This window comes from Nelumbo lutea, chromosome 6 (assembly GCF_056320005.1).
Source record: "Nelumbo lutea isolate HS-2025 chromosome 6, American lotus-T2T, whole genome shotgun sequence".
Taxonomy (NCBI): domain Eukaryota; kingdom Viridiplantae; phylum Streptophyta; class Magnoliopsida; order Proteales; family Nelumbonaceae; genus Nelumbo; species Nelumbo lutea.
The window spans coordinates 66,034,788-66,044,479 of NC_142689.1; positions in this window are offsets into that span (position 1 = coordinate 66,034,788).

The window sequence follows — 9,692 nt, forward strand, 5'->3', positions numbered from 1 at the left end:
AGGAACTGTTTATTACACCTGGCGCCTCACAGGCGGTTCACACGCACATCCTACATGCATTGAGAACGTCTCTCACACTTATTAATTATTCGTTTGAGAAGGCTTATCTTCGATTCAGCTGCTTTGAAGAAGCTACTAGAAAAGGCTTGTTCAGAGTAATCGTGTAAGTAACTGTACCCGCTGTACGACGACAACAATTACAGCCATTTACGCGACTCTTCCTACAAATCTCTTCCGAATTCCGATGGCTTCTTCAAAGCGGCTACACCAAAGCTGCAGGGAGCTTAACTAACAGTGGCGTCATATCACTGGAATGGATTTGCGGAAATGCCATTAATTAGTTAATTTTGAAATGACATTTGTATCCTTTTGTACTGTAAACAGATTCTAAACCGTCCCTTACAACACATCAAGAGTGGCATTTGCGATTTCCCTATTTGTTCTCGACTTCTCATGGCTTCTCAGGCTCCAAACCGGCTCACGGGTCAGGTTTCGGGCTCGGTCCATGAACATTTTACATTGCTTTGGTTTGGGTTAAACCCATGCCCGATCATGAATAAAATTTCATTCCATTTGTTCTTAAAAATAAATCTAAATCTTTAGCTCAATTTGGAAGGAGTATAAATATAAATATATAGAGTGAAAAACTTTGTATTTTGTATTATTTTTTATATATTTGCATTGTATATATTTATATTTATACTCTTAGGCTCAAAGGAGTATAAAAACAAATATATACAAAACAATAAAAAATATAAGGTTTTGCACTCTACAAATTTGTATTTATACTCTTTCCAAACTGAATTTAGTAGAGTGGACAATAATGAACCAATAACTTTATTATGGCTCAGCTCGGGAAGAATACAAATATAAATATATAGAATGCAAATACAAGGTTAAAAAATACAACATAGAAAGAGTTCAAATTTAAATATATACGAATATAAATATATAAAATAATACAAAATACAAGGTTTTGCACTCTGTATATTTATGTTTGTATTTTGTACTCCTTCGGAAGGATTCCTTCCAAACTGAGCCTATCAATTTTATGTTATCATAAACATAAAAGCAATTATTTAGGTTGAACCACGAATTGAGGTAGATCCGTATTACATGCAATTGTAAATATATTGAAAGTTCTGGCACAAAATGGGAGATGTGATCCTCTATTTTCCTTCCCTATTATCTTATTGTTTTTCTCTTGATCAAGATGCAACATTTGTCCCATAACCATGGTGTTTGAATTGTCATTGATCCAAATGGTTAGACCATTCGGCCTGAAAAATCTCCAGCAACCAGTTTGTTTTATTCCTAAACCATTCTTTGCCAAAAACTATTGACTTGGTCAGTAATCCACTGACCAAACAGTCAAACCTTTGATCCATTTGACTCGAATAATAGTTTTTATCATTTTTTATTTTAATTATGTTCGGACCAAATGGTCAAATTGCTGACCCAAAACCTGGTGGTCAAAGTGGTTCCAATTCCAAATCAATTTTTAAAACATTGCCAATAATAGGAGGAACCCTTTTCATTTCATGTGTGATGAATGATGTGTCGTTTTTGTTTTCCAATTTTTAAAAAATAATGCATCGTTGTCATATTTCCCTCCAAAATTCTCACCACCATCTATCTCCTCACCCTCCAACAATATTTTCTCTACTCATCCTTCCCCTTTCCTTTTCTCTTTTCCTTTTTCTTTGTTTTGTCTTTGATAAAATCCTGGTTTTACCCAAATCCCATTACCTTACACAATCAAGTGGAGTTCACATCTGTGCCTCACAATGCCCCACAGCACATTCCGATATTGTATCAGAAACATCTCTCGATGATAATACAGGAGATATTCCCAATACAAGGTCGGAATGTGCTGTGGGGCATTGTGGGGTGCAGATGTGAACGATGCTAAAGTGTAAAATCATCAAACTGTAGTTGTATTTGTGTACGCTTCCTATGCACAAAGAAAGGAGCTGTGTCATTAACAACTACAGAAATGGGATTCGCTGACAGCACAGCATCGAGCCATTCATTCAAAACATCTCCGTGCTTGTATATTGTAATTTATGTTAGATGTACCCAGTGCACGGCTCGATGCAGTACTGTCAGCATGTTTACACGTTTTTTACTGGCAGAAGATGCAACTACACACTGTGGCTCAATAAACAAGACAGGATGGTTGTTATACACGTATTGCTCCCCAATGCCTACCAGGAAAAAGCATTGTTTGTTAAAACAAAGACAGAAGAAACATTCTTATTGGTTTTGTGGTTTATTTGTCTGTTTACAAAATGAAAACTAGAAATGCCTTCTTCATATTAGGGTTTTAAAAACATGGTTTCCTCTAAGGTTTGATCGATGCTATATTTCACAAAGCATGCAAATGAAACTTCAAACCAGCACTTGTAAGAGTGTGTATATCAAATTTTAGCTTGAACCATGGCTTAAAAACAGGATTAGATCAAATGGTCGGACCAGTTGACTCAAGATCAGTCAAGCAACTTGTTCCATTTTACCTTAAAATCGCTTTTTGGCAAAAAAACCTATTGATTCAGTCATGGGCTTTTGAACCATCGACCTATTAATCCGAATAATGTATGGAGCCCACCTAAAACCAAGCCCCACTATCAAACATATGTGATGGTTGAAAGCTCATGCGCAATTGACTTTGTGCAAGTACTTTGGAATGTGCCAGCTTGGTTGTTGGTCACCGGCTGGTTGTAAATGGGGACTTGTGATTGAATACTGCCTTCATTAGTCTCTTTTTCTTTTCCTTTTTTTTGTTTGTGGGTTGGGGTGGGTTTCAACTTTCAAGGGAAGGCTACCCTATAAGTATATCCCATTTGCCTAGCAAAACAAAGTGCTAATGTGTTTGGTAACATTTCTCTTTCTACCAGAATTTCCATCCCTTTCACAACCAAGACTTTGTTTCCACCTCTTTTAGTTAGTTATAATGTAAATGGCAGGTAAAACAAGTTTTCATTTCAAAATGGACCAAATCATAGCTCAAGTAGTTTTAACCCCAAAATTGTTTTATATTTTATGCAAGAGAAAATAACAAATATACTTTTTCAGTTTCTCCAAAATTTGTCATTTAGTCTCAGTTTGGAAGGATTACAAATATTATGTAGAGTGCAAAACATTGTATTTTGTATGCATTTGTACTCTTTTCAAATTGTGCCTTAAGCTTAGTTTGGAAGAATTACAAATACAAATATGTATGGTGCAAATATATACAAAATAATACAAATACAAGGTTTTGCACTCTACATATTTGCATTTTTGCTGCTTCCAAATTAAGCCTTATTTTGCTTGGAATGAGTACAAATGCAAATATGTATAGTGCAAAACCTTGTATTTTGTATTATTGTGCTTGTATTTGTACTGTACATATTTGCATTTGTACTCTTTCCGAACTGAGCCTTAAAAATGAACCTCTTTTCTTTTGTTATCAAAAGAGGCGCAAAATATATTAAGCATTAAAAGTTACATGCTGAGAATGTTTGGAGTTTAAGTGCAAAGTAAACTGGCCTTTATAGGCTAAGTAAACAAAAAGATGAGTTGTTTGGTTGAGCTGCCTCAAAATATGTACGAACTTTATAGATACAAAAGATTCTATTAGACATGAACCAGAAGGATACTTGATCATTGTTTGTTAGCTGTACTAAAGTTGCATTATCTGTATATACCAAAAGATGGGAGATGCCATTGGAGAGTGTTGTCCGTAGTCCATCTAGAAGGGCTCGAATTTTGGCATCATAGCTGGTAAGGGCCCAAGAAGGTCTACCTTTAACGATGGTAAAATGTTCATGAGGGTGTTGGAGGATGAACCCTCGTCCTGCATTACCCGTAGTTGTATCAAAAGAGCCATCAGTATATAGAGTGGGAAGGTCATTTTGCCTTGGTTGATCCCGTTTTTGCTGCCTAGGCTGAGTTATTGAAAGCTCCACATGATAACTTAACGCTGAGCTTACCACTTGTGCAGGATGTTGCATTGCATTTTAAAAAATTTGTTTATTCCTTGCTTTCTAAATTAAGTATAAAATGATAGAAAGATTACTTAGACATATTAGAGCTTGATGTTTACCCAGATGAGTACACAAGGAAGTGTACCAATTCATGAAATGACGTGGATGGGGAGTTGAGATATGCGCGATGGGTTTAACCCAATCTGGGCACCGCACCAAATTGCTCGAGCAAATGGGCATCCAAAGAATAGGTGGTAAGTTGTTTCTTCTTGAAGTTTACAGAACACACATATTCTATCTTCTTCGTTGAGCCATGAGGAACACTTGGTTTTTGTAAGTAGTCCATCCCAAAGAATCTTCCAGAGAAAGACTTGGAATCTAAATGGCACTTTGAGTTTCCATATGAGCTTCCAGTTGAAGTGTGTACTTGATGTCGAAGCTCCTAAAGAAGACAGAGAGTAATATGCCGATTTAACTGAATAAATGCCTGTGGCATTATTCTTCCAAACTAGGAGGTCATTCAGTTGGTCAAGTTCCAAAGATACTAGGATAATATGGGAAATGGTGGAGTTTGAGAAAAACTGTTGTAATTTTTGAAGATCCCCAAAGCCATCTAATTTTATTAGCTCTGCCACTCTCAGCTCCTAAGCTTGATTTTGCGATAGATGGACGTTCAGGGGCGGTATATTTCCAAGCAGAGATGGGATCCATGAATCAGATACGACAGAAATCTCCCTACCATCCTTGACTGACCAAACCATGTTGGGGCACAGAAGAGGTAGTAGTTTGTGAGCCTATTGCCACCACTATGAGCTCTGTTTACCCTTCTTTGCCACAAACAAAGAGGTGTGGGGAAAGTATTTGGTTTTTATCTAGTTTGTGAAGTATGGATTTGGGTAGAATGGTTGTTGACATGGAATAAGTGGGGATTGCTTGGAGAACTTATTTTACTAGGGTGGTGTGGCCAGCTTGGGATAGAAGTTTTGAGCTCCAGGAGTTAATTTTCAATTGCACATTGTCAACAATTTCCTTATGAGAGCTACCTAGCCGAATATTTGTCCCCACTCGAGCTCCAAGATATTTAAATCCAACCAATGACTTTTTAACATGAAGTGCATGGGAGATGAATTTATGATGCTGGCGAGGTACATTTCTACTGAACAAAAAAATGCTCGACTTGAAATAATTGATCTCTTGACCCGACATCAGCCCAAACTTATGAAGAGTGTCTTGCAAAGATTTGACTTGTAACATATCAGCTTTGCAGAAGAGAATACAATCATCAACAAAGAGAAGATGTGTGATAGGAGAACTGTTCCTGCTGAGTTTTACACCCTCAATATGTCCAGAGATCGTGGCATGGTTCAAAAGTTGTGTGAGAACTTCGATACCTATGATGAATAGGTATGGTGAGATGGAATCACCTTGTCGTACTCCCCGGTTCAATTTGAAATAGTCATGAGACTCACTTGCAATTTTGATTGAGAAGGTAGTTGTGGATATACATTGATATATCATGTTGCACCATTTCTCGGGAAATCCCATTTTTTGAAGAGTATGGTACAAGCATGACCAGCCCAGACAATCAAATGCTTTGGACATATTCAGTTTGAGAACGATGTAACATTTCCCCTTTTTTTGACCCAATTGGTACAGGGATATCACCTCTTGTAATATTGGTTGTAGCCAGCCAACCATCCATTTAGTGATAATCTTATATATCACATTGCAGAGACTAATGGGACGATAACTTGAAGCATCCACCGATTGATTGTTCTTGGGAATAAAGAACCTTTTATATATAAAGGGTAAACTACCCATCTCCTTTGGTGTTTCAATCAAACACCTATTTTCCCTAGGCTCAGTTTGGAAAGAGTATAAATACAAATATGTTTAGTACAAATACATACAAAGTACAAGGTTTTACACTCTACATATTTGTATTTTTACTCCTTCCAAACTAAGCCCTATGGTTTACCTAATAACGAATACCCCCTTTCACTTACCTGGGAAAGAGTAATAATCAATGGGATTTTGATTACGATTGGCCAAGAAACCCATGTTCTTTTTTTATATTTATGTGGAGACCAAGGAAAGTTTATTGGGAGAATGACGGATCAGCCCAAGGTCAGAATTTGTAGGCTCAAAGTACATTTGGGGTAGGTGCCAGCTGGGAATTGATGCCAATTCACGAGCAGGTATGGGTGCATAGAGTGTGGGTTTTGGACCTTTTGAATGTTATAGTTCTGCAATGGAAATCAGAAATCTACATTGAGTCTGTCCGTATTTCTCCGAAGTTTATTTTCCTAGATATTACTTACCTGGGTAAGTGATACCAATCTCCTAGGTGGGTAAATAACTTTCTCGCCTAGGGAGAAAGTTGCCAACACTTGAATGGGACAAAAATGCCCCTTTTAATAATGGATTTTTATGACTAAAATGATCATTGCCTTATTTAGATGAAAAATAAAAGAACATGGGTAAATATACTTACCTGGGTAAATCTTTCTTGGGAAGCACTTACCCGAATAAGTACTTACCGAAAAGCGAACAGGGGAAACATTCTATATTTACCGACCTAACAAGTATGTTTGATAATTTAGTTATAAAGGTTTGATTTCACAAATTACAACAACTCCACTTGAAGCCACCTGTTACACAAGGATAGCTTCTTCACGCCATAGTGATTCCAAGCTTCTAAGGTAAATAAGGTGTTGGAAGACTAGGTTATGGAAGAATCTTTATTGTTGATTCAAAGTAATGCCATTCTTCTACTATCATAATAGAATGATTACAAGGAGGGCAACATAGATATTGCCAAATATATAAAAAAAATTAACATATTATTTACATGTTTAGGGTCTATTTGATTCGTGGGAATAGGAGTCTAGAATTGGAATCGAAATGGTCCGTTCTAATTCCAATTATTTGGTTGGGAGGAATTGGAATCCCATTCCCATTCCTGGGGGAATGGCCATTCCTCTCCCCACCCTTGGGAATGAGAATCCATTCCAATTGATTATGATTTCCGTTTAAACCAAATAGATAGGAGGAATAAACCAAACAAACCTTAGTCTTTATGGGATTGCATAGCCTGTTGCACACACTTTGTTGTAGCATTTTTAGCCCAATTCAAATTCCGAATGTGAACCAAACGAACCAAAATTAGTAGTAGATGCATCAATTGCACTAGGGATGATCATTTTCAGCCCCAAAATTTTCAGGCTTGGGCATAGGTTTCCCCCATCAGGCCCATGAATTTTAGGGCCAGGCCTAGGCTCAACACTTCTAGCTTGGCTCAGGCCTAACCCGAGCCCAAATAGACCTAGACCGCTAAAGCCCTTAACATAGGTGCTAAGCCCATCCCATGAACACCCCTACCCCTAAGGTACGCATAGTAAAAGTATGGATTGATTAAACGCTCCTTCTAATTTTAGTGGTGAATGCGATGAAAAAATTAAGATATACATTGGATATGCTTGAGAAAATTCAAATGAAACTTAAAAAAATGCGTCTATAAAATTAAATCCATGTCTTAAATGATTATAAATAAGATATATATTCATAGCCTAACATAAGAAACCCATGTTTTAATAGTTTATGGCATGGTTTTCAAAATCGGACTGGATCAGAAAAACTAGGAACCGGTCAGGTGATTGGTTCTATTTTCCCCAAAATCGGATTTTTGTAAAAAGACCGTTGATTTGGTCAGCAAACTGCTGACTTGGGCGGTTGAACCATTTGAACCATTCAACGGTTTTACTTTTTTATTTTTTATTTTTTTTAATTTTTTTTTACTTTTTTTGGTCAAAACAGGCTAACCATTCGGGTCAAACAGTTAGACCATTCGACCCGAGAACCGGACCCCTGACTAGATCAATCTCCAAGTCGATTTAAAAACCTTGGTTTATGGTACGAGACATCAAGATATGTAAGAAATGGTAGAAAAATTGAAATATCACCTAAACCAAGAAAGTCACTAATTTAAATGAACAACTAATTATTTTATTATTTTATTTTCTAGTTAATAAAAAATAATAAAAAAAATTGGTAAAATGGCTTAAAGAGTTAGCTTAGTGGAAGAATCATTTTTCAATGTAGTTACCTATAATCAAGTCTTAATATATAGTTTGAAATCGGTTTGAGTGTCAGTTTGTGACAATCAGATATCAACCAATAGTCATCAACCAATAGTCATGGTAGCACATGGTGTTTAGAGCTTGCCCCCGCCAATGTGAGATGTAAACCAACCAAACTAGTTCAGTATGTTTTATGGTCAAAACTATCATTTTTCACTATAACTTAGGTTGATTTAGTAAATTGATTGAAAATTATGGGGTGTATTAGTAAAATGCAAATTATAAGATAGGCTTTAATAAATATGTAAAACTATAGGGGGTGTTTAATAAATGACTTTTTTTAAATAGGGAAAATTTCAGTTTAGTACCCTTAGGGATAGTGTGTTAAAATTAATATCCGAACTTTAAAACATGCCACGTAGTACTCAAACTTTTGAAAACTGTCAATTTAGTACCTGTGGTTAGTAGTTCGTCAATTAACTAATGCATGTGATATCATATGTGATTTATAACATTCTGAAATTCCAAAATTACTCTTTTAAAGAAGACATTGTTTATTATCTTCTTTCCTGAAACTGAAACTAAACCAGAGCAACAATGAACAATAACGGAATAATTAAATGCTCTAAAATAAGTTAGCCAAAAAACAGATGAGAAACCAGAAATATAAACACGTCCACTTGGTCTTTTAGTATCCGATCCATCTCGTGCATAATAACAAATATACATTTTATAAACACATCCACCGGCTTTTGATATATGTATATATATACACGTGTTTTCATATATATATAAAATATATAATATTTACAAAATGTGGGGCATGCTGTATAAATAGTGAGATGAGGAGAAATCTGCAGGTTTTCCATCATGATTATCATATGTTATAGCCACATGATATGTATGATTGATTTTGAATTTTGACTTCCTCCTGTATATAAGAATCTGTTAGATGTATTCCATACTAGCAAAATTAAAATTTAGACTATCACCATAAACAAGTTAACAGTTTTCTCTTTTTTTTTTCTTTTTTTCTTTTTTTTTTTTAAATGGTTAGCAAACAAGTCAACATCTTAAAGCCTTAAAAACTTAGGAATTCAGATATTGCCATATTAGTTTAAAATTATAATAATGTCTTTCAAAATAACCTTACTGCAAAATCAATTTCTAATAATTCTATGACAATGGATCACCACATCTAGGCCTAAAATCCAAACAAATTAACAGGATAGAGATGGAATTTGAAAATTTGCTAGTATGTATGTTTTTAAGCAAGTTCAAATCATGAAATAGTATTCCCTCTAGAAGACTAGAGCTACATCATATTTGTCGATTTCAATATTTTTTTTATATAAGATATCATCTACTTCTAGCAATAAGAACAAATGGATGATTATCTGAAAAGGTATATCTGATCCAAGTAGAAATTAGAAAAAATGACAATAAATAAAAGTTAACTGACCTTCTGGTGGGCTGATATTAGTTCACAAATCCAAGGATAAATCAATAACTGATAAATAATTTTTAAACCATTCAAGAAGTGCAGAACCAAAAGCTCCTTTGCCAATCTGTTCTAGTATTTCATATTGCTTCTATTAGTATCCACTTGTTTAAACATGAATGATCCTTATTCCTGACTTAGATT